The following is a 27,171-nucleotide window of genomic DNA, read 5'->3' on the forward strand; positions in this document are numbered from 1 at the left end:
CCCCCATTTCAGAAAGCTATGCTCACTCTTGCCCCCATTAAATTACCTTCAGTATAGAGTTAGCACTTATCAATGATCTCATGTGTGTGGTGTAGAAAGCACGGCAGCAGGAGCAAAGGAATCAACAACTATGAAGCTAACTAACTTCAAAGTGTGACTTAAATAGGAACGTGCCTTTCCTATCGATACATATAAATGTAATTGGTTTGTAAACACCGGGCCAAAATATAAGAATAAAATACAGGTTGGCAGAGATGCTATTCTAGATGGTTTTAAGTATGATTTTTTTGATTGTTGAACTTCTCCATGTGTTATTTTTAGATCTTCAGAGACTCCATATGGATCTTTAGGGAAGACACATTGTATTGGGAATGAACGAGAGCTTGCCACTTCCCCTGTTTTGTACAAACTTGTATTCTTAGTAATCAGCGTGCATTAAGAGATAGAGAACCCACTGAAAGGTGTTTGAGTATCCGGTATTAAATTACATCAGGGCTGTCACAACTCTCCCAGCTCACAGATCTGGGTCAGGCTTCCCCATTTTCTTCCAGATGTGTCACTCCTGGAGAACGTGGGAGGTCCTCAGGAGAGCATAGTCATAGCCCGAGTCATTTTCTTCCTACTTCCTTTCTGTGTCAAAGGGCAGGCAGTTTTCCTGAGTCCTCTGAGTAAGAGGTTAGTAGGAAGAGAGAAGAACTGGTGGAAGACACTGAAGTGAGGGAGTGCACCATGAGTGTCACCAGACATGTCACATCACAGCCGTGGAAGGTTTGCAGAAACCCAATTGTTTGAATTGTGTTATTAACGTGAGAGCCGACCTGTTGCTTGCTGAGTTGCTGTGTATATTTTCTGTTGTTATTTCTAAGTAGTTGTTACCACTACAACTAACAGACAGCCTACTATTGACTATATCACTGCAAGTGAAGGATAATTTAAATTAATATCTCAGCCAACCTATGTTTTCTTGATAGATGATAAAGTATGACTTTATACTTATTTTTCTCTTTTAACAAACTAGTCTGAAAGTCTTTCCTTCCCCTTAAATATTCTCCACCAACAGAAGTTTTAGAAGAGAATGGTCTTATGATGAGCAAGCATTCATTTGTCCAATCAAATGTAAACTTTTAGCTATGTAAAATATTATTGTGTGCCCCTGGCAGTTGGATTGGGATCGTTTCCATTAGACACTCTTCCAGAAGCAGAGCCTGACTTATGTGTTCCTTGCTTTTTATATAATTGTTCTCCAGACATTTTCTCTCCTCATTTATTTTTCCATGAGAAATGTGGATGGGCGTGTATTTTCCCATAATTTAAGGAGTTAAAAACTCTGTCGACTTGACCCAGAGGAAATAGTGTCTTACTTATTTGCGTTTCTTAAATTGTTAGTTAAATTTTTGCCTCAGCAACTTGCCTATTAATGTTCTTTGTTTATTTTACTCTTGGGAGCCTTATTTTCTAGTTGATTTTACTGACATTTAAAGATAACACAGGTAGAAATCTGTTTGTGGATCGTCTCTGATGTAAATATTTTTGTTTTTACTTTTGGACATTTTTCCTTTAAGTAACTTTTACCTGAGAAATCTGTTTACTTGGAGTTAAATCTTTTTTGGTTTTTGCTTAAGCAAAAGAACCACTTTATTAATTATTGTTACATATATTATAATATGTATTATTATATATATGTATATGATAGAGGGGCACATGCATGCTGCAGTACATGTGTGGAGGTCACAGGATAGTTTTGTGAAGTTGATTCTCTTTCTATGTTTACCTGGACACAGGGGACTAAGCTCAAGTCTTCAGACGTGTACCACAAGTGTCTGCTAAGTCGCTCTCTGCCCCTATCCCCTTTAAAAATGAATTGCATGAAGAATAAGCTTTGTTTTGGTTCATTCTTTGAGATAGGGTATTATGTAGCCTGGCCATACCTTGCTACTTTCTTTCCTCTGTCCCCTGCATGCCACTGCAGGAGTGTGCCACCATGCTAAGCTATATGTGTAGACTCATGTATGTAGGGCATGGAATTGTGCGATAGATCCCCATGGCTTCACCGTTTTGCACAATTGGAACTGGGCAGGAGCTGATGAGTGCCCTTCCATTTCCTCCCCATTAGCCCAGGGTGGTAGGTGAATCTTTTCTGCTCCCATTTGATGTTTCTGCTTTTTTGTTTTGTTTTGTTTTGTTTTTGATAATCTCAAGATTATATACACTTGTTCTGCATTTCTTCCCATTACATTTGTTGTTGTTGTTGTTGTTGTTATTATTATTGTTGTTGTTGCTTATTTTGTGTTTCACCCATCTGGAATTTTTTTCCTGGTGTTTAAAAGTATAACAGTTTAACTGTGTGCAACTTCCAGATAGTTTTCTACTTATCCTGACAGTAATTCTCTTAATAATTTATCTTCGCTTTTCAAGTTTTACCTTGAGAAACCACTATAAAATTTCATTTACTCCTCTCCCTCTCCTTGGCTATGGCTCATGCTTTGTTTAAATGTCTGTGGTTTGAATCACTCTTATCTCTTTTGACAATCTATTGGCAGGCACTCTCTTTGGTCCAGGTAATGTCACGTTCTCCAGCTAGCCTTACCTGATTCTAATCTATTTAAAACAGTGTGGATCGGGTTATTGTTCTAACTCAGAAACTGGGTCATAACTCCTTTGTTTGCTGTACTATTTCCAGCTATTTTATTATTATTATTTTTAATTTATATATATATGTAAATTGTATATGATATATAAATAACATATACTAGTACACATGTAATGTATAAAATGTGTGTGCCTCTGTGTGTGACTGTGAATATGTACGTGTATGTGTGGCCACAAAGGCTAGAAAAGAGCATCAGATGGTTGATGCTGCAGCTATGGGTGCTTGTAAGCAGAGGATGTGAGTGCTAGCACTGAACTCCAATCTTCTGCAAGAGCAGCAAGTGCTCTTAACCACCACGTGGCATCTTTAATCTCATTTCCAGCTAATTTTTGATATATTTTCTTTTATTGGATACTTTTTATTTACATTTCAAATGTTATCCCCTTTCCTGGTTTCCTCTCCAGAAACCTGCTATCTCGCCCTGCTTCTATGAGGGTGCTCCCCCATCCACCCACCCACTTCCTCCCATCTTCCCATCCTGACATTCCCCTATAATGGGGCTCTGAGCTTTGGCAGAACCAAGGGTCTCTCCTCCCACTGATGTCCTACAAGGCCATCCTCTGTTATACACATGGATAGAGCCATAGGTCCATCTCATTGGGATGGTGATTTAGTCCCTGGGAGCTCGGGGCGGGGGTGGTTGGTTGATATTCTTGTTCTTCTTATGGGGTTGCAAACCTCTTTAGTCCTTTAGATCCTTTAGTCCTTTCTCTAACTCCTCCATTAGGGACCCTGTTCTCAGTCCAATGGTTGGCTGCAAGCGACTGCCTCTGTATTTGTCAGGCTCTGGCAGAGCCTCTCAGGAGACAGCTATATCAGGCTCCTGTCAGCATGTATTTCTTGGTATTTGCAATTTGTCTGGGATTGGTGGTCGTATATGGGATGGATCCCCAGGTGGGGCAGCCTCTGGATGGCCTTTCCTTCAGTCTCTGCTCCACACTTTGTCTCCATATTTCCTCCTGTGAGTATTTTTGTTCCCCCTTCTGAGAAGGAATGAAGCACCTACACGTTGGTCTTCCTTCTTCTTGACCTTCATGTGGTCTATGAATTGAATCTTGGGTATTCTGAGCTTTTGGGCTAATATTCACTTATAATGAGTGCATATTGTATGTGCTCTTTTGTGATTGGGTTACCTCACTCAGGATGATGTTTTCTAGTTCTACCAATTTGCTTATGAATTTCATGAAGTCATTGTTTTTGATAGCTGAGTAATATTCCATTGTGTAGATGTACCACATTTTCTGTATCCATTCCTCTGTTGAAAGGCATCTGGGTCCTTTCCAGCTTCTGGCTATTATAAAGAAGGCTGCTATGAACATAGTGCAGCATGTGTCTTTGTTATATATTGGAGCATCTTTTGGGTATATGCCTAGAAAGGGTAAAGCTGGGTCCTCAGGTAGTATGATGTCCAATTTTTTGAGGACTGCCAGAATGATTTCCAGAGTGGTTGTATCAGCTTGCAATCCCACCAACAATGGAGGAATGGTCCCTTTTCTCCACATCCTCACCAGCATCTGTTTTCGCCTGAGTTTTTGATCTTAGCCATTCTGACTAGTGTGAGGTGTAATCTCAGGGTTGTTTTGATTTGCATTTCCCTGAAGACCAAGGATGTTGAACATTTCTTTAGGTGCTTCTCAGCCATTCAATATTCCTTGGTTGAGAATTCTTTGTTTAGCTCTGTACCCCATTTTTAATAGGGTTAGTTGATTCTCTGGAGTCTAACTTCTTGAGTTCATTGTATATATTTAATATTAGCCTCTATCGGATGTATGATTGGTAAAGATCTTTTTCCAATCTGTTGATTGCCATTTTGTCCTAATGACAGTATCTTTTTCTTTACAGAAGCTTTGCAAGTTTCATGAGGTCCCATTTATCAAATGTTGATCTTAGAGCATAAGCCTTTGGTGTTTTGTTCAGAAAAATTTCCCCTGTGCCTATGTGTTGAAGGCTCTTCCCCATTTTTTTTATTAGTTTCAGTGTATCTGATTTTATGTGGAGGTCTTTGATCCACTTGGACTTGAGCTTTGTACAAGGAAATAAGAATGGGTCAATTTATATTTTTCTGCATGCTGACCAGTACCAGTTGAACCAGAACCATTTGTTGAAAATGCTGCCTTTTTTCCATTGGATGCTTTTAGCTCCTTTGTCAAAGATCAAGTGACCATAGGTGTATGGGTTCATTTCTGGGTCTTCAATTCTATTCCATTGTTCTTCCTGCCTTTTTCTGTACCAATACCACACAGTTTTTATTATTATTACTCTATAATATAGCTGGAGGTTAGGGATGGTGATTCTCCCAGAAGTTCTTATATTGTTGAGAATAGTTTTTATTATCTTGGGCTTTTTGTTATTCTAAATGAATTTGCAAATTGCTCTTTCTAACTTTGAAGAATTGCGTTGGAATTTTGATAGTGATTGCATAGAATCTGTAGATTGTTTTCAGCAAGATGGCCATTTTTACTATATTAATCCTGCCAATCCATGAGCATGGAAGGTATTTCTATCTCTAAGATTAAGAATCGACAAATGGGACTTCATGAAATTGCAAAGCTTCTGTAAGGCAAAGGTCACTGTCTTTAGGACAAAATGGCAATAAACAGATTGGGAAAAGATCTTTACCAATCCTACATCTGTTACAGGGCTAATATTCAATATACACAAAGAACTCAAGAAGTTGGACTGTAGAGAATTAAATAATCCTGTTAAAAATGGGGTTCAGAGCTAAATAAAGAATTCTCACATGAGGAATATCCAATGGCTGAGAAGCACCTAAAGAAATGTTCAACATCCTTGGTCATCAGGGAAATGCAAATCAAAACAACCCTGAGATTCCACCTCACACTAGTCAGAATGGTTAAGATAAAAAACTCAGGTGAAAACAGATGTGGAGAAAAAGAAGCACCCCTCCACTGTTGGTGGGATTGCAAGCTGGTACATCAGTCTGGCAGTCCTCAAAAAATTGGACATTGTACTACCTGAGGACCCAGCTATACAACTCCTAGGCATAGACCTAAAAGGTACTTCAACATATAACTGCACTATGTTTAAAGCAGCCTTATTTGTAATAGCAAGAAGTTGGAAAGAACCCAGATGTTTTTCAACAAAAGTATGGATTCAGAAAATGTGGTACATCTACACAATGGAGTACTACTCAGCTATCAAAAACAATGACTTCATGAAATTCATAGGCAAATGGACAGAACTAGAAAATGTCATCCTGAGTGAGGTAACCCAATCACAACAAACAAACAGACAAACAAACAAACAAACAAACAAACAAACCACACACACACACATAGTATACACTCACTGATAAGAGGATATTAGCCCAAAACCTCGAATTACCCAAGATATAATCCAGAGACCACATGAAGCTCAAGGAGAAGGTCAATGAAATTGTGGATGCTTCATTCCTTCTTAAAAGGGGGAACTAAAATATTCATAGGAGGAAATATGGAGACAAAGTTTGGAGCAGAGACTGAAGGAATGTCCATTCAGAGCCTGTCCCACCTGAGGATCCAGCCCATATACATACAGCCCCCGAAAACAGACAATGTTGCTGATGTCAAGAAGTGCATGCTGACAGGAGCCTGATATAGCTGTCTCCTGAGAGGCTCTGCCAGAGCATGACAAATACAGAGGTGAATGCTAACATTAAACCATTGAACTGAGAATGGGGTCCCCAGTGGATGAGTTAGAGAAAGATTTGAAGAAGCTGAAGGGGTTTGCAAGCATAAGAACAATTATACCAACCAACCAGAACTCCCAGGGACTAAACCACTATCCAAAGAGTACATATGGACAGACACATGGCTCCAGCTGTATATGTAGCAGAGGAGATAGCCTTTGGGCACCAATGGGAGGAGAAGCCCTTAGTTCTGCCAAGACTTCTGTGTAGGGGAATATCAGGGCAGGGAGGTGGGAAGGGGTGGGTGGTTTTGGAGGGGGAATACTCTCATCAAAAAAGGGGGAGGAGAGATGTGTTAGGGGGTTTATCGATGGGACTGGGAAAAGAGATAACATTTGAAAAGTAAATAAAAATATCTATTAATGAATTAAAATGAGTTATTAGTGATTAGAAGCAGTGGGACATTTTTACTTCCTTTCATTGAAAATAGATTTTTTGCATACAATATATTATGATTTCAGTTTCCTGTTCCCCAAATCCTTTCCAGATCCTCCCTGCCTCTACATTCACCCAAATCTAAACTCTTTCTGTCACAGTCTCATTAGAATAAGAACAGAAATATAAAAATGCTAAAAATGAGATAAAATAAAATAAGATAAAATAAAAATGAATAATAGAATAGGTTGAAGCAAAAAAGCTACCTGGAGAAAAGAGAGCCCTCACCAAAGCACAAGAAATACATAAAGACACAGAGAAATACATATTTGCATACATAGAAATTACATGAAAACATAATACTAGAAATCATAATCTATATGGAAAATCTATAAAAAACAATAAAAAGTAAATCAATAAAAATAATGGCAGACAAAGCATTATGAGACAAAGAACATTCAAAAATATTATTGAGTTTATTTTATTTTGGTCATCTATTGCTATGTCTTTAAGTGTGGTTTGTATACCCAGTGAGACTCCACTGGAAAGAGATTAACTTTTTCCTTCATGAGTGGTTATTAATTGGAGATAGCCTCTGGGTTAGGGACCAGTGCTTGTGTCTACTTCTGCTCTCAGCACTAGAACCCCATCTGGCTTAGACCCGTGCAGGGAATGTACATGCTGTCAGTCTCTATGGGCTCATATGTGTGTTAGTTGTGCTGTTTGGAAGGATGTATTTCCTTGGTGTTCCCATCCCTCTGACTCTTAAAATTTTCTACCACAGATTCTCTGAGCATCAAGGGGAGGGATTAGATTGAGAAATCTTATTTAGGATGATTACTGTTACTGTCTGAATATTGCCCAGTTGTGGGTCTCAGTTTGTTTTGATTTACTTTAGGGTGAAGCTTCTCTGGGTGAGCACAACACAAATATCTACTAGTATAGCAGAATGATGTTAGGAGTAATTTTATTGTAACATTTCTTTAGCAGAATGATGACATTTGGTCTTCTCCTAGGCCCTGGCTTATCTCATTTCAGGGTCTCACCCACCTAAGCAGTATAGGTGTGGGTTCTATTTCAAGGGGTGGGCCTTAAATCCAATCAGATATTGGTTGGTTACTCCTGCAAGTTTTGGGCCACTATCGTGCCAGCATGTCTTGTAGGCAGGTCATCGCTGAAGACCGAAAGGTTCACAGATGGGTTGATGGTTATCTTTCTCCTTCAGCAATATACAGAGTATATCTAGTACCATGAACATGAGTCATAGGGATGAAGGCTACAGGAAGGTACCAGCTTGACTTTTTCATGTTCAATGAGTTATGTAGATGACGTAGAAGCAATGGAGCTTTAAATTTTTTAAGTTAAAATATAATTAAATATTTTCCCCAATCTTTCCTCCCTCCAATTCTCCCTACAGTCCCCTCTCTTATTCTCTCAAAATTTTGACCTCTCTTTCTTTTCTTTTCTTTTCTTTTCTTTTCTTTTCTTTTCTTTCCTTTAGGATATGCATGTATGTGTGTGTGTATATATATATATATGTGTTTTACATATATGTAGAAATATAAATATACATGTATATAATATACATAATTTATATACACATATAATACATATATATATGAATATATACAATATAATGATTTTGATCATATTTGCCCTCCCTTCCTTAACTTTTTCCTTCCCACCCATTTTGTGTCCTAGCAAGATCAGTATCCTTGGATGTATGTTCAGTCACTGGAGTCTTGATGGGACTTTACTTTTCCAGTATCTAACAGTTTCTAATAGTTATTTGGCTAGGGGTGGAAGTTGTATACAACTTCTCTCTCCATGCTTGGATTTGTGCTTACAAGGTATTATGTATGCTGTCACAGCTGCTACGAGTTCATATGTATGGCAGGGTCTAGAAGACAATGTTCCCTTTTACTTATCCACACTTCTTGCTCTTTCCCTCATTCTGTTTTCTCTTCTACAATGATCCCTGAACCTTTGGAGGAGGGGGGTATGATATATATGGTCCCTTAACAATCTGCAGTCTGTTGTGTTCTGCCTCTTGGTTAGTTGTGAGTATCTGTGTTGATTATCATTTGTGACATACAGAAGTTTCTCTGATGAAGGCTGAGAGGTTCCTTAATCTTGGAGAACACTGATACATCATTAGGAGTTGCTTTCATATTATTTTACTTCTGCAGAACAACAGTGGTAGGTTCTCTTCAGGTGCCTAAGCTCTACCACTGTTGCTTTGGGCTCTCAGTTTGTAAGTATGCTTAGAGTTCTCCAAGAAACAACTCAGCCTATAACGCTATGGCTTGAATTTACCAATTACACATCTCAGTTCTCATTTTTTCTTTATACCATCAAACCTCTCTTGAATGATCCACCCACACCCATTGTCCATATCTTTTTGTCATGTATTTGTCAAGTCTAGAGTCAACCTTAATACCTGGTTTCTTCTTCCAGTCACCAAATTATTAAAAGGCCACATGTTATTGTTCTCCAGAAAAGCACAACCAATAATGTATCTATAACTATAACTATATATTTATATCTATGTCTTTATTCTCTCTCTCTTCTTTCCTCCACCCCTCTCTCTACACACACACACACACACACACACACACACACACACACACACACACACACACACGCGCGCGCACGCGCACGTGTGTGTGTGTGTGTGTGTGTGTGTGTGTGTGTTTAAAGAGAATTTCTTAGCTTGGCCACATTTCTTTCTTTTGCCCCATCAATTTCAATTTTTACTTTAAATGTTTCCCTTAAAGGCTCAACTATATATTTATCCATGCAGACTGAAAATTTTATGATGAGCTGTGGTTGCCAATTCTTCCTTCATAGCAATGAATTTCAACAGTTTTGAATTTTTTTGCCTCAGCTGGTATATTAGGTATGTCATTGTCATCGTCGTAGTCGTCGTCATCATCGTCATTGTCGTTGTACTGAGAAAGAGAAGGTTTATTCTGTCTCACTGTTCAGAAGCATCATTCATCATGTCAGGGAAGGCAAGGTGGCCGGAGCTGGTCACATCATAACAGCAGCAAGAAGCAGGGCTCAATAGAAGGCTCTACTCAGATTTGTTTCTCCTGTGATGGAATGACAGCCTGTGGAAGAAGCCCATGCTCAGCAAGAGTCTTCCTATTTTCAGTTATCCTAACCTACATACACTGTGCATTTTCTAAGTCCCACACTGCTTTGTTCTTGGAATCCCTCACCAACCACTATCGTTCTGTACCTTTTAGTTCCTAGCTGTTCTTCAAGTCAACTGCAAATAAACTTCTTTGATAACCCCACCCAGTTTACCAGCCAAAAATTGTTGCTTATTTTCCTGCAACCATGTAGTGTAATTTTCAACTTTCCTTATTCACTTAGTTCATGTTGGCTTTTGGGATGGTTATACGTGAATTAATATTTTGTTCTGATAATCTGAAGTAACATTTAATAAACATTTGAAAATGAACACACATGGAAAGGTGTGGATATTGAATGTAAAATCATCCATATCAAACCAGTAATAAATGATAAGTATATGCATTTTCAATGCATGGACACAATTGCTATCTCTTATTTATCCCACTAATTCTTTGCTGTAACTAGTTTTTCACTAGTTATGTTCTGGATGCTCCCCAAAGACACCAAAATAAGAAAGCTCATCATAGTTAGAGATAGGATGTTCAACACAATTGCGGTGTAAAAACTGAGGCAGGACATGTTCCTCATAGGTTGAAGTTGAAAGGACATATAAGCTAGATCACACTATAGCTTAAAGACAAGTCATGGGGTTTGGATTGTTTTTAAAGAACATTGCTTCAAGAAGCATTGTTTTTAAGAAAAATGAAAGGAGATAAGAACAATCTCCACCCCTCCCCAGGAAGTCTTTAAAGGAGTAAAGCACATGCTCACACAGAGATCATCTAAGACCAATATCACTGATGAAAGTAGATGCAGAAATTCTTCATAACATACTATCAGATCAAATCCATCCACACATCAGAAAGATCATTCAAAGGATGTAAGAAGTATTCCAGAAATGCAAATTAGTAACTCTGATACATCACAACAGTAGAATAATGAGTAAAAGCCATCCACTTCCCTCAATAGATGCAGGGGATGCTTTCTATACAATCATCCACTATCTCTTTGTGATAAAAGCCTTAAACAAGTCAGGTATAGAACAGTGTACCTCAGTTTAATAAAGACAATGTACATCAAACTCTCAACCCACACCACTTTAAAAGGAGAGGCAGACAGCATCCCTTTTCAGATCAGCAACAAGACAAGGATGCTCATTCTCTCTATTCTTGCCCAACATAACCCTGAAAGTTTTATCCAGACCAGTTAGGGAGGAGAGTTGAATGAACAGCATACAAATATGAAGAGAGGAAGTAAATTTATTCCTGTTTTGTAGATGATATATAAAAGTTCTATCAGAAAAATACTACAACTATTAAAAACTTCAACAGAGTTGCCAAATTTAAAAAAAAATCACTATTTGAAAACCGGCAGTAACTTAACATATCATTAACAAGACTTCTGAGAAAGAAATCAAGAAATCAATCCTATTCCCAGGAGCTACATAAATTACCGTGGAATGAATATAACAAGGAATGCTTAAGACTTCTATAATAAGAGTATAATATGCTGTGGAAAAAAGGTTGAAGATAGCACGTAAAATTAAAACAATCTCCTTGGTTCATTGATGAGAAGAATTAATATAGTTAAAGTGACTATTCTAATCATGTCAGCTTATAGATTAAATGCAATTTCAATCAAAATACCAATGGTGCTCTTTATAGAATTAGAAAAAAATTAAGATTCATCTGGAATCAACCTGAATAGCCAAAGCCACAGTGAATTAAAAAAGCAAATATTTTTTTCTTTTCTCTTTATTTTTCTCCTACACAACACACTCTGACTGCAGCCTTCCCACCCTCCACTCTTACCAAGTCCTTCCAAGCCTCCCTTCCTTCCAATCCTCTCAGTCCTCCTCCTCAGATTTACTGCTCCTCTGCACTTCAGAAAAGAGCAGGCCTCTCAGTGGTATCCGCTGAACATGGCATAACAAGATGCGATAAGACTAAGCACAGACCCCTCATATCAAGGTTGGACAAGGCAACCCAGTAGGAGGAAAAGGCTCCCGAGATTAGGCTAGAGTCAGAAATGCCCCTACTCCCACTGTTAGGACTCCCACCAAAACCCTAAGCTACACAACCACAGCATGTTTGCAGAGGATCTAGGACAGACCCAAGCAAGCTCCATGACTGATGGGAGCAGATGCAAAGAGCCACACCCAAAGATTAGGCAGAGCTCAGGGAACCCCGCCCCCTGCTGAAGAAGAGGGTAAAGTATTATAGGAATCTAAGGGTTGAGAACAGGAGAACAGGGACCATAGAATCAACTAAACAGACCTCACAGGGGCTCACAGACAATACCTGATTTTAACACATTATAGACCTGTATTGACCAGAACAGAATGGGACAAATAGAGAAACAAGTATAGACCAAAGAACACACCAGTAAACACAGAAGCAAACCCATGTACCTAGAGGCAGTTGATTCTTAAAGAAGTTGAAAAATCAGGCACTGGAGAAAAGACAGCCTCTTCTGCGAATAGTATTGGTAAAATCAGATAACAGAGCAGACAATGAAACAAGACTTCCATTTCTCACCTTGAGTAAAATCAACTCAAAAATGAACCAAAGACCTAGCTATAACACCCGGAACTATGAAGCTAGTAGAGAAAAACAAGAAGGCTATGTATTTAAGATACTGGTACAGGTGGTGTATATGTGTACATGTGTGCATACATGTGTGCATGTGTGTGCTTGTGTAGAGAGATATGAAATACACTGAGAATAAGCATAGAGTGGATTACATCAAAATAAAAGTATCTTCATAGAAAAGAAAACCAACAAAGTGGAAAGATAATCCACAGGGCACCAATTTCCCAACTATTCTTCTGTTAAAGGATTACTAAGGGACTCAAAAAAATTAACAACAAAAATATCCCAAGTAATCCAATTACAAGGGGACATGAGATCTGAATGGACAACAAATACATTAACATACACACACACACACACACACACACACACACACACACACACACACACACACACAGTCAGCTATTAGGGAGATTCAAAAGTACAATGTTGTGTTATTTTATCTTCATCAACATGACCAAAACAACCTCAAATAAGAATGTGGTGAGGAGGTGGAGTAAAACAAAACCTCCCATTGTAGCAGCAAACCACTGAACTGAGAACGGAACCCCCGTTGAAGGAATCAGAGAAAGAACTGGAAGAGCTTGAAAGGGCTTGTTACCCCATATGTACAACAATGCCAAGCAACCAGAGCTTCCAGGGACTAAGCCACTACCCAAAGACTATACATGGACTGACCCTGGACTCTGACCTCATAGGTAGCAATGAATATCCTAGTAAGAGCACCAGTGGAAGGGGAAGCCCTTGGTCCTGCCAAGACTGAACCCCCAGTGAACATGATTGTTGGGGGAGGGCGGCAATGGGGGGAGGATGGGGAGGGGGACACCCATAAAGAAGGGGAGGGGGAGGGGTTGGGGGGATATTTGCCTGGAAACCGGGAAAGAGAATAACATTCGAAATGTAAATAAGAAATACTCAAGTTAATAATAATAATAATAATAATAATAATAATAATAATAATAATAATAATAAAACTCCCATTGTGTTGGTAGAGCATAGAATAGACCAACTCTTATGGTAATTCCTTAAAACACCAAAAATATATTTACCATATGTTCTGCTTGTCCCACTCCTGAATACATATCCAAAGGAAAGGAAGTCAGCATACCAGAGGGATTCCTGCACACTTCTTTATTATAGCAGTTTTTACAATAGCCAAGGTACAGAACTAGCCTCGAGCTCCTCAGCAGAGAGAGACAGAGACACAGAGAGATGGAGAGATGGAGAGATGGAGAGGGGAATATTATTCATCTCTAAAGATAAATAAAATTCCATCATTTGCAACACAATGGAATGGAAACGAAGGCATTAAGTTAATCAAAATAAGCCAGGCATAGAAAGACAAGTACTACTGAATTTCCATAGAGCGCCATAAACTCTAGCAATTACTAGAGGGGTAAGTAAAGGGGTTTGATCAGCGCACACTATAAAGTGTGATGAAATATTCCATTGAAATATAATAATATGTAGAGTTAGTAAATGCTAATTTAAAAGGAAAAGATTTAAAAGATAAGGGGATTTAGAGCCATATTTCATTTGTAGAGTATGTAAGAGAAACAATACTGATGTAAAGAGCCTGTGGAATATTCCAGTATTTACTGAAAGCCACTCCATTTTCAGTTACCGCCAGCTGTCTTGTAAGTGCCTGATTTCAAACATAGAAGAGAAACTGGTTCATGGATTTTGGTCTTAAGACACAGTCAGTCTTCCTATGGAAAAACTGGCTGCATGCCACTTGAATATAAAATATCTACAACCAGGTTGGTCTGGAGCCAAACGCTTCTGTTTAATTTGTTTACATGGAAGATTGTAAAGCAGAAAGAACGGCCTTAAGACTTTCTTATGGAAGTAATAACTGAAGTTCTATAATGAATAATACCAAGATCAGAAAAAATCTTCCATTTTCAAATTCTCTCTCTAATAGCCACAGAAAGAGAATTAATATAAATATAAAGTTATATAAAGGAAAGCCAAGTATATTAAAGATACTCCAGGGCAGCAGAGCAAACTGCATTGATGAAGGCTATTAGAGGGTTACAAGAGTCCGATTGAGCGCACACTATAGGAGCATGTGCAAGCCATGCACTTTTATTGAAACTGTAAGCTGGCCTCTGCGCTTTTCCCGTGGTCTGAAGTCAGATATGAAGCAGTAAGGATCTATTTATTGTAAGTCAGTGTACTAAGTGCTCTACATGACCCTGCTTCTAAACATGTATGAGTGATGGCTGCCGCCTCTAAGTAGGCAGTGGGCAATCAGATGCCAATTCTGAGGAGTTTGGAATGGAGGTCTGTTCTCTGATTTCCTTTCGAAGGTGGAGCTAGCAAAGATGAATTCTCATGTTTATTTTTACCCACATTGAAACACATCACAAGTTACTTTTGGTTATCGTTTCTCATTTTTCAATACAAGTGCTGTTATCCAAGTGTAGGATTTTGTGTAGGAGAGAGCTCAGGGAGATAAATGAAAGCTGGCAGTCTTCTAAAATCTTTATTGAAGGTTAATATTGAATTGTGATACGATCTGACTCTTAACTTTGTGTCTGGGATATTAATGGATGATTCTGTATTGCCTAACACTATGTGAAATCTGAGAACAGACTATAGTCATATTTCTTGATCCTGGTAAATTGGGTATTATTTAAGATCAATGAATGACTTGTCATTCTTAAGAAACTCACACATTTGTCTGGAGGAATTTCTAGAAGCCCAAAATTATCAGTATTCAACTGTATTGATAGATTCAGATGGATTTTCATACTACACACACACACACACACACAGACACACACACACACACACACACACGGGGGTCGGGGGACAGATAGAGACAATCTATATAACAACTTTGTCAGCCTCGTCAGAGTTCGTCATCTAACCTAAACTATTGTCTGTGTAACAATTATTTCTGCCATGTTTCAGAAAAGATCTTTTTCTACCAGTCTTCATATGCACCTTAGCTTTATAGTCTTGATAGCTACATGATAACCCTTTAAGCTCTGTAAAATTGAGTATCTATATTTTTTATCCTCCAGAATAATAAATAGCATACTTAGAAAACTAAGAAAAGGCACCCCTTTTGTTCTAAATAATTGTCTAAGTTATTCAACTAGATATGAAATGAAATAGGGGTGTTTCCATTTCTCAAGAAAATCTTGGAAGCAACCTGACTCACAACTTCATGACAAAGAGATTCAGAAGTTACCCACCTGCTTAGATAAATCCTTAGCTTGTCACAAAACTTATGAATATAAATAGAAACTTTCACTTAGAACAAAAACAACAGTAAAACAGTGAAATTTATCAAGTGGCTTAAAATAATCTCTAGAAATTTAAACATTTATAATGCAGGTATTTTAGGAAATACACTTTTTTTTTAACATAAATCGTTTTGATTCTTTGTGAATTTCACATCATGTACCTCAGTCTCCCTCATTTCCCAGCCCTTCTGTATGTTCCCTACACTCTTGTCACCTTCCCTACAAAAGATAATAAAAATTAAAAACGTCATAAAACACCTAGCTGTGGAAGCTATGTGTCACACAGTATACCTTTTTTTGCCCAAACAGCTTTACTTGTAAATCTTCATGGCAATGAGGCATTGGTTTGGTTCCAGGTCTCTGGCTTCTGCTACACTATCAATGCCGTACACTCACGGTTCAATCATTCCTATAGTCCGTTTTGGGAAGAATTATTTTTTCTTTTTCTAATTTTTTATTAGATATATTTCTTTACTTACATTTCAAATGTTATTCCCCTTCCCGGTTTTCTGTCCATAAGCCCCAATTCCCTCCTCCTCCCTCCCCCATGCAGCTATTCCCCCTATAAACCCCCCTTATTGCCCCCCCCCCCATATTCCCCTGCACTGTGGGTCCAACCTTGGCAGGACTAAGGACTTCCCCTTCCATTGGTGCCCCAACAAGGTTATTCTCTGCTACATAAGCAGTTGGAGTCCAGGGTCAGGCCATGTACAGTCTTTCGGTAGTGGTTTAGTCCCTGGAAACTCTGGTTGTTGGCATTGCTGATTGATGGGGTTGCAAGCTCCTTCAGCTCTTTCAATCCTTCCTCTAATTCCCCCAAGGGGGGGGTCCTATTCTCAGTTCGGTGGCTTGCTGCTAGCATTGACCTCTGTATTGGACATGCTCTGGATGTGTCTCTCAGGAGAGATCTATATCTGGTCCCTTTCAACATGTATTTTTTTAGCTTCATCAATCTTACCTAATCTTATCAATCTCTATCTTTGGTGTCTGTGTATGTATATATATATATATATATATATATATATATATATATATATTTATTTATTTATTTATGGGCCACATGTGGGGCAGGCTCTGAACTTCCTTGAGTCGCTGCTCTAAACTTTGCTTTCATACCCCCTCCTTTGGCTATTTTTACCCTTTTAAGAAGGAGTGGGAGCATCCGCATTTTGGTCATCCTTCTTCTTGAGCTTCCTGTGGTATGTGGATTGCATCTTGGGTAATTCAAGCTTTTTGACTAATATGCAATTATCAATGAGTGCATACCAAGTGTGTTTTTCTGTGATTGAGTAACCTTACTCAGGATGATATTTTCTAGTTCATTCCATTTGCCTATGAATTTCATGAAGTCTTTGCTTTTGATAGCTGAGTAATATTCCATTGTGTAGATGTACCACATTTTCTATATCCATTCCTCTGTTGAAGGGCATCTGGGTTCTTTCCAGCTTCTGGCTATTATAAATAAGGCTGCTATGAACATAGTGGAGCATGTGTCTTTGTTGTATGTTGGACCATCTTTTGGCTATATGACCAAGAGAGGTATAGCTGGGTCCTCAGGTAGTGTAATGTCCAATTTTCTGAGGAACCTCCAGACTGATTTCCAGAATGGTTGTACCAGTCTGCAATCCTACCAACAATGGAGGAGTGTTCCTCTTTCTCCACATCCTCGCCAGCATTTGCTGTCACCTGAGTTTTTTATCTTAGCCATTCTCACTGGTGTGAGGTGGAATCTCAAGGTTGTTTTGATTTGCATTTCCCTGATGACTAAGGATGTTGAACATTTCCTTATGTGCCATTCGATAATCCTCAGCTGAGAATGTTTGGTTTAGCTCTGTACCCCATTTTTTTTTTTATTTTTTTATTAACTTGAGTATTTCTTATATACATTTCAAGTGTTATTCCCTTTCCCGGTTTCCGGGCAAAATCCCCCTCCCCCCTCCCCTTCCTTATGGGTGTTCCCCTCCCAACCCTCCCCCCATTGCCGCCCTCCCCCCATAGTCTAGTTCACTGGGGGTTCAGTCTTAGCAGGACCCAGGGCTTCCCCTTCAACTGGTGCTCTTACTAGGATATTCATTGCTACCTATGGGGTCAGAGTCCAGGGTCAGTCCATATATAGTCTTTAGGTAGTGGCTTAGTCCCTGGAAGCTCTGGTTGCTTGACATTGTTGTACTTTTGGGGTCGCGAGCCCCTTCAAGCTCTTCCAGTTCTTTCTCTGATTCCTTCAACGGGGGACCTATTCTCAGCTCAGTGGTTTGCTGCTGGCATTCGCCTCTGTATTTGCTGTATTCTGGCTGTGTCTCTCAGGAGCGATCTACATCCGGCTCCTGTCGGTCTGCACTTCTTTGCTTCATCCATCTTGTCCAATTGGGTGGCTGTATATGTATGGGCCACCTGTGGGGCAGGCTCTGAATGGGTGTTCCTTCAGTCTCTGTTTTAATCTTTGCCTCTCCCTTCCCAGCCAAGGGTATTCTTTTTCCTCATTTAAAGAAGGAGTGAAGCATTCACATTTTGATCATCTGTCTTGAGTTTCGTTTGTTCTAGGGATCTAGGGTAATTCAAGCATTTGGGCTAATAGCCACTTATCAATGAGTGCATACCATGTATGTCTTTCTGTGATTGGGTTAGCTCACTCATCTGTACCCCATTTTTAATAGGGTTATTTGATTCTCTGGAGTCTAAATTCTTTAGTTCTTTGTATATTTTGGATATTAGCCCTCTTTCAGATGTAGGATTGGTAAAGATCCTTTTTGGGAAGACTATTTAATAAAGGCATTGATGTTCTACTAGTTGTCAAAGAAATTTAGCGTGTAGTGATTTGGTAGTCAGAGTTAAAACCATGCAACACATTGTTTCAACAGTCATCCTTCCAAGTACATCTTTGTCGGATATGCTTAGGTTTCAAGTTCAAATTTTCAATCTTACAGATGGAGGATCTGTTTTGGCATTTCTTAGAAAACAATGAGTGTGAAAGTGTGTATATAGCCTATCTGCAGACATCCCCCACATTTTCCCCTCTTACTTTATTAGCATATCTTCGTTTCCTTTTCATGTTCTATGTTAAAATTCAGCACTTTAGGAAAAGCATACCTGGGTCCCATTTTTAATTCATTATTTTTCAAGTGGTTATTCTTTACTTAGTTGATTTATCCATGTTTTGTTGTTGGTTTTTTTTTTAGATTTTTTTTTTATTAACTTGAGTATTTCTTATATACATTTCGAGTGTTATTCCCTTTCCCGGTATCTGGGCAAACATCCCCCTCCCCCTCCCCTTCCTTATGGGTGTTCCCCTCCCAACCCTCCCTCCATTGCCGCCCTCCCCCCATAGTCTAGTTCACTGGGGGTTCAGTCTTAGCAGGACCCAGGGCTTCCCCTTCCACTGGTGCTCTTACTAGGATATTAATTGCTACCTATGGGATCAGAGTCCAGGGTCAGTCCATGTATAGTCTTTAGGTAGTGGCTTAGTCCCTGGAAGCTCTGGTTGCTTGACATTGTTGTACATATGGGGTCTCGAGTTTTTACTGCTACCATTTCCCTTCCAGTAGCAACATCCCTTCATCTGATAGACCTATCTTCATTAGCTAGGGATGAAGGGATAATTCACTTTTCTATATATCTTGATGACTTTCAGAGTATTAAGGATCATTGCCAGTGCATCAAGACCTGGAGGCAGGGTGGAGACATGGTTGGAATTGAAGAGATATAAGAATGGGTTTTGAGTCTTCCATTACTGACTCTTATGATGCCTGGGTACACTTTGTTTTGCATTTATCTCATAGAATGATAATACCACAGTTCCAGATTATCATAAGGATTCAGTGAGGAATGTAAGACATCTAACAAATATTCTGTGCATAATAAATGCTCAACAGATACAGCATGCACCAATGGTAATTATATATTGATAACAATCTGATGAAGTTGCTGAATACTTCACTAAATGAATGTCTTGACATGCTCTTTTCCCTTGAAATTTTCTGCCTGCATGGTGTATGCATTACTGATGTTTTTGTGCAAGTAAAACAAAATTGTGTTTCATCTAATTGACTGTTAGGTTGATTTACATTACCTCTTTCTCTATCCATTTACATTTGCCACATATTTTCCCTCTGTCTTTAAAAATTAGGAAGTGTTACACAACTCATGCAATTCACTGTGTCCTTTCAAGACTCACAAAATTGATTTCCAATTCTTATCACGAATGAAAGTCTGTGAAAAATAACTTTTTTTTTCAGGAAGCAATATCTTTTCTTAATTTTTTCCATCTTTATTAAATTGGGTATTTCTTATTTACATTTCAATTGTTATCCCCTTTTCCAGTTTCCAAGCCAGCATCCCCATAATCTCTCCCCCCTTTTTATATGTGTGTTCCCCTCCCCATCCTCCCCCTATTACTGCCCTCCTCCGAACAATCCCATTCACTGGGAGTTCAGTCTTCCGCATCCACTGGTGCCCTTACTAGGCTTTTCATTGCTACCTATGCAGTTGGAGCCCAGGGTCAGTTCATGTATAGTCTTTGGGTAGTGGCTTAGTCCCTGGAAGCTCTGGTTTGTTGGCATTGTTGTTCATATAGGGTTTTGAGCCCCTTCAAGCTCTTCCAGTTCTTTCTCTGATCCCTTCAACGGGGGTCCCATTCTCAGTTCAGTGTTTTGCTGCTGGCATTCACCTATGTATTTGCCATATTCTGGCTGTGTCTCTCAGGAGAGAGTTACATCTGGTTCCTGTCAGCCTGTACCTCTGTGCTTCATGCATCTTATCCAGTTTGGTGGCTGTATATGTATGGGCCACATGTAGGGCAGGCTCTGTATGGGCATTCCTTCAGCCTCTGTTCTAAACTTTGCCTCCCTATTCCCTCCCAACGGTATTCTTGTTCTCCTTTTAAAGAAGGAGTGAAGCATTCACATTTTGATCATCCGTCTTGAGTTTCATGTGTTCTGTACATCTAGGGTAATTTGAACATTTGGGCTAATATCCACTTATCAATGAGTGCATACCATGTGTGTTTTTCTGTGATTGGGTTACCTCATTCAGGATGATATTTTCCAGTTCTGTCCATTTGCTTATGAATTTCATAAAGTCATTGTTTTTGATAGTAGCATAGTATTCCATTGTGTAGATGTACCACACTTTCTGTATCCATTCCTCTGTTGAAGGGCATCTGGGTTCTTTCCAGCTTTTGGCTATTATAAATAAGGCTGCTATGAACATAGTGGAGCATGTGTCTTTGTTATTTGTTGGAGCATCTTTTGGGTATATGCCCAAGAGAGGTATAGCTGAATCCTCAGGCAGTTCAATGTCCAATTTTCTGAGGAAGCTCCAGACTGATTTCCAGAATGGTTGTACCAGTCTGCAATCCTACCAACAATGGAGGAGTGTTCCTCTTTCTCCACTTCCTCACCAGCATTTGCTGTCACTGGAGTTTTTGACCTTAGCTATTCTGACTGGTGTGAGGTGGAATCTCAAGGTTGTATTGATTTGCATTTCCCTTATGACTAAAGATATTGAACATTTCTTTGTTTCTCAGCCATTCGGCATTCCTCAGCTGTGAATTCTTTGTTTAGCTCTGAACCCCACTTTTTAATAGGGTTATTTGTCTCCCTGCAGTCTAACTTTGTGAGTTCTTTGTATATTTTGGATATAAGCCATCTATCAGTTGTAGGATTGGTAAAGATCTTTTCCCAATCTGTTGGTTGCCGTTTTGTCCTAACAACAGTGTCCTTTGCCTTATAGAAGCTTTGTAGTTTTATCAGATCCCATTTGTCAATTTTTGATCTTAGAGCATAAGCCATTGGTGTTTTGTTCAGGAAATTTTCTCTAGTTCCCATGTGTTCGAGATTCTTACCCACTTTTTCTTCTATTAGTTTGAGTGTATCTGATGTGATGTGGAGGTCCTTGATCCACTTGGACTTAAGCTTTGTACAGGGTGATAAAAATGGATTGATCTGCATTCTTCTACATGCTGACCTCCAGTTGAACCAGCACCATTTGCTGAAAATGCTATCTTTTTTCCATTGGATGGTTTTGGCTCCTTTGTCAAAAATCAAGTGACCATAGATGTGTGGGTTCATTTCTGGGTCTTCAATTCTATTCCATTGGTCTATCTGTCTGTCTCTGTACCAATACCATGCAGTTTTGTTTTTTTTTAATCATTTTTGTTCTGTTATACTGCTTGAGTTCAGGGATAGTAATTCCCCCTGAAGTCCTTTTATTGTTGAGGATAGTTTTAGCTATCCTGGGTTTTTTGTTATTCCAGATGAATTTGCAAATTGTTCTGTCTAACTCTATGAAGAATTGGATTGGAATTTTGATGGGGATTGCATTGAATCTGTAGATCACTTTTGGTAAAATGGCCATTTTTACTATATTAATCCTGCCAATTCATGAATATGGGAGATCTTTCCATATTCTGAGATATTCAATTTCTTTGTTCAGAGGCTTGATGTTCTTGCCATACAGATCTTTCCCTTGCTTGGTTAAAGTCACACCGAGGTATTTTATGTTATTTGGGACTATTAAGAAGGGTGTCGTTTCCCTAATTTCTTTCTCCACTTGTTTCTCTTTTGTGTGGAGGAAGGCTACTGATTTATTTGAGTTAATTTTATACCCAGCCACTTTGCTGAAGGTGTTTATCAGGTTTAGTAGTTCTCTGGTGGAACTTTTGGGATCACTTAAACATACTATCATATCTTCTGCATATAGTGATATTTTGACTTCTTCCTTTCCAATCTGTATCCCCTTGACCTCCTTTTGTTGTCTGATTGCTCTGTCTAGGTCTTCAAGAACTATATTGGATAAATAGGGAGAGAGTGGGCAGCCTTGTCTAGTCCCTGATTTTAGTGGGATTGTTTCAAGTTTCTCTCCATTTAGTTTAATGTTAGCGACTGGTTTGCTGTATATGGCTTTTACTATGTTTAGGTATGGGCCTTGAATTCCTGATCTTTGCAGAACTTATATCATGAAGGGGTGTTGAATTTTGTCAAATGCTTTCTCAGTATCTAATGAAATGATCATGTGGTTTTTATCTTTCAGTTTGTTTATATAGTTGATTACATTGATGGTTTTCCATATATTAAACCTTCCCTGCATACCTGAGATGAAGCCTACTTGATCAGGATGGATGATTGTTTTGATGTGCTCTTGGATTCAGTTTGCAAGAATTTTATTGAGTATTTTTGTGTCGATATTCATAAGGGAAATTGGTCTGAAGTTCTCTTTCTTTGTTGGGTCTTTGTGTGGTTTAGGTATAAGAGTAATTGTGGCTTCATAGAAGGAATTCGGTAGTGATCCATCTGTTTCAATTTTGTGGAATAGTTTGGATAGTATTGGTATGAGGTCTTCTATGAAGGTCTGATAGAATTCTGCACTGAACCCATCTGGACCTGTGCTCTTTGGTTGGGAGATTTTAATGACTGCTTCTATTTCTTAGGAATTATTGGGTTGTTGAAATTGTTTATCTGTTCCTGATTTAACTTTGGTATATGGTATCTGTCTAGGAAATTGTCCATTTCCTCCAGATTTTAAAGTTTTGTTGAATATAGGCTTTTTCAGTAGGATCTGATGATTTTTTGAATTTCCTCTTATTCTGTTGTTATGTCTCCCTTTTCATTTCTGATTTTGTTAATTTGGACACACTCTCTGTGTCCTCTCGTTAGTCTGGCTAACGGTTCACCTATCTTCTTGATTTTCTCAAAGAACCAGATTTTGGTTCTGTTGATTCTTTGTATAGTCCTTTTTGTTTCTACTTGGTTGATTTCAGCTCTGAGTTTGATTATTTCCTGCCTTCTACTCCTCCTGGGTGTATTTGCTTATTTTTGTTCTAGAACTTTTAGGTGTGCTGTCAAGCTGCTGATATATGCTCTCTCCTGTTTCTTTCTGCAGGCACTCAGAGCTATGAGTTTTCCTGTTAGCACAGCTTTCATTGTGTTCCATAAGTTTGGTTTATGTTGTACCTTCATTTTCATTAAATTGTAAGAAGTCTTTACTTTCTTTTTTTTTATTTCTTCCTTGGCCAGGTTATCATTGAGTAGAGTATTGTTCAACTTCCATGTATATGTGGTCTCTCTGCCCTTATTGTTGTTGAAGACCAGCTTTAGCCCATGGTGGTCTGATTGGATGCACGGGGTTTTTTTCTATCTTTCTGTACCTGCTGAGGCCTGTTTTATGACCAATCGTATGGTCAATTTTGGAGAAAGTATCATGAGGTGGTGAGAAGAAGTTATATCCTTTTGTTTTAGGATAGAATGTTCTATAAATATCTGTTAAGTCCATTTGGTTCATAGCTTCTCTTAGTCTGTCTATGTCTCTGTTTTATTTCTGTTTTCATGATCTGTCCACTGATGAGAGTGGGGTGTTGAAATCTCCCACTATTATTGTGTGAGGTGCTTTGAGCTTTAGTAAGGTTTCTTTTATATATGTAGGTGCCCTTGCATTTGGAGCATAGATATTTAGGATTGAGAGTTCATCTTGGTGGATTTTTCCTTTGATGAATATGAAGTGTCCTTCCTTATCTTTTTTGATGATTTTGGTTGAAAATTGATTTTATTTGATATTAGAATGTCTACTCCAGCTTGCTTCTTCCAACCATTTGCTTGAAAAATTGTTTTCCAGTCTTTCACTCTGAGGTAGTGTCTGTCTTTTTCTCTGAGGTGTGTTTCCTTGTAGGCAGCAAAATGCTGGGTCCTCATTGTGTATCCAGTTTGTAAATCTGTGTCCTTTTAATTGGGGAATTGAGTCCATTGATGTTCAGAGATGTTAAGGAATATTGATTGTTGCTTTCTATTTTCTTCATATTTGGAGGTGAGATTATGTTTGTGTGTTTGTCCTCTCTTTGTTTTCTTGCAAAATGATTAGTTTCTTGCTGAAAATAACTTTTATTTAAAAAATATTTTATAGTACCAACTTTCACTCTTATTTATAAATTAATATATCATGTTTTCTCTAAATCAAAGAATTCATTTTACCCCTTAGCTTCATCCTTGTTCTTTGTCTAACAATTCCATTCATCATATAAACATGACCTTCAAAAGTCATCTCTCAAATGAAGACTACTGATCATGTCTTTATACTATGAAACATTATAGCTGGAGAACAACTCATCATCTTGGTTATTCAAGAGTAGATCGAAGGACCCTTGAGATTTACACTGAGACAATAGCTGCAAACTGGCACTGTCCTGTGCAGATTGAATGTAGTTTTACCTGAGTTATGGCTTCTGGGAGTCTCACTTATCAATATCAAGGACCCGAGCCCAAATCTCTTTGCTTACCACTTCTGCTTTTTCCATAGTTTTAGGCCAATTATTTTCTTCTTTGCTATTTATCCATTTTCTACAGTTATTGGTTGAGTATATATATTAGAGGTTTTTGGATGTTATTTCTGTGCCAGTGTTATTTTCTGTTTCCAGTGTTACAATGCTTTTGTTTTTTTCTTTAAATACTAATCATTTAAAGAAAATCTAAACAGAAAGAAAACATTCTCATTTATACTTACCAATTCATTCAATATCCTCTGTCCTATTTATTCTTTAGTATAAATCTGTTTCTATCTGGTAGCATTAGCTTGACCAAACCTTTGTTTTTCTGGGTAAGTCTGCAGGGGACTAGTTATCTCTTGTTTATCAGAATGTTTGTTTAGTTCTTTCTTGATTTTGAAGGTATTATTGTTAGGCAGATAGCTATGGGTTAACAGACTTTGTTTTTGTTTCTCTCTCTCTCAGTAATTTAATGATGTCATTTCATTTTATTGTTTCTGAGAATCTGTGGCAAGCCTTTTACTCTTGTCCACAGCTCATCTCTTCACTCGATATGCCTCATGTTTTATCTATTGACCTCTGCTTACTGTGTCCCTGTGACTGGGGATAGGTCTCTTCATACTCCCTCTAAGAAGTTAACTAAACTTCTTGGGTCTTTTTGGTTATTTGCAGAAACTAGGTATTATTCCTTTACATATTCTGTCCAGCTTGTTTTTATTCTGTTTTTCTGTTATGCATTTAGTTATACTGAAATTAAAATGGTTTGATATATGCATATATGTATATGTATATATATTTCCATCATAATACATTCTCCCTATGTATCCTAGGATGTCTTTGAATGACCTAAGATTACAAATACAAACATGAGTGCATTACTACATCCCAACTATATCACCTAATTTTAATACTTTGTTCATTTAAATTTTATTTACTCTTTGTTTTCTAGACTGAAGAAAAATTTCTGTGGATCATTTTTGGACTTTCCCTTACCATCTGCAACCAGTGATCTCATTTCACTAAAATTTTTATTTCACTTGTTTTCTTAGTTCTAGAATTTTCTTTTTGTTCTTCTTTTTCTGCTTAGACTAACCTTATACTTCTGTTAATTGAGCATATTTTTTCTTTACTATCTGAAAGACTACATATACTATTAATATTCCTATATATTGTGTATAATAGCCACTTTAAGATATTTGTTAGATGAATTGGAACCTTATTTTTATTTGGTGCTTTTTTTTGCTAATCAGCGTGTCATATTTTTCTGTTTTCAGTGATGTTTAAATGAATATTGTACAGGTTGGATAGTTGATTGTAAAGCCTGTGGATTCTGTGATATTCTTCTAAAGAGTATTGATTGTTTATCTTATTTGGTGCTTTATTTTTTGCTAATCAGCGTGTCATATTTTTCTGTTTTCAGTGATGTTTAAATGAATATTGTACAGGTTGGATAGTTGGTTGTAAAGCCTGTGGATTCTGTGATATTCTTCTAAAGAGTATTGATTGTTTATCTTATTTGGTGCTTTTTTTTGCTAATCAGCGTGTCATATTTTTCTGTTTTCAGTGATGTTTAAATGAATATTGTACAGGTTGGATAGTTGGTTGTAAAGCCTGTGGATTTTGTGATATTCTTCTAAAGAGTATTGATTGTTTATCTTAGCATATTATTCAATGATTGATTTGAATGTACTTAAACTTCATTTTTTTTTTTGCTTTGCTAATGCAAATCTTTAGAAAATCTAAGGTGTTCCCCAAGCCTGTTCAACTTGGCCATGTTCAACAGTGTCAACAAAGGTTGGACAGGTCCTGGTACCTCCTTTGGGGCTTCTCCTATACATGTAGAAAGGCATCCAACTTTCTGAGACTCAGATGGATGGCAGGGGTGGCAATGAGGTGTTTATTAACGAGACTTCCCATTCTTATGGGCTTGGAGTCCTGAAGTATTCTACTGACAGTTCTCCTTGGCCTCCACTGTCCCTGTTATCTTAATTCCACAATGTTTCCATCTGGTAGGTTCTCACACAGGATCTCATCTTGATATTATGCAACCAGGACCTTAGTCACCAACTCGCATATGATTACACTTGGGCTACTAGACATACTCTCTGCATGACTCTTCTTTTTTCCCTTTTTGGTATAGGGTCTTAACGTCTAGACTTTGGGCATGTCAGCTACCTATACTTTGATCACTGCCTTCTTGCTTAAAATGACTATTTTGTTCT

General features: G+C 38.2%; 1 protein-coding gene across 3 annotated transcripts in view; it reads left to right on the forward strand.

Annotated features, from left to right (window-relative positions):
- Pde4d (phosphodiesterase 4D) overlaps positions 1 to 27,171 on the forward strand; it is a 1,511,604-nt gene that overhangs the window by 97,843 nt on the left and 1,386,590 nt on the right. The gene's annotated exons all lie outside the window — the stretch shown is intronic.

The sequence above is a fragment of the Rattus norvegicus genome, chromosome 2 (assembly GCF_021556685.1).
Source record: "Rattus norvegicus strain SHRSP/BbbUtx chromosome 2, alternate assembly SHRSP_T2T, whole genome shotgun sequence".
In the NCBI taxonomy this organism is placed as follows: domain Eukaryota; kingdom Metazoa; phylum Chordata; class Mammalia; order Rodentia; family Muridae; genus Rattus; species Rattus norvegicus.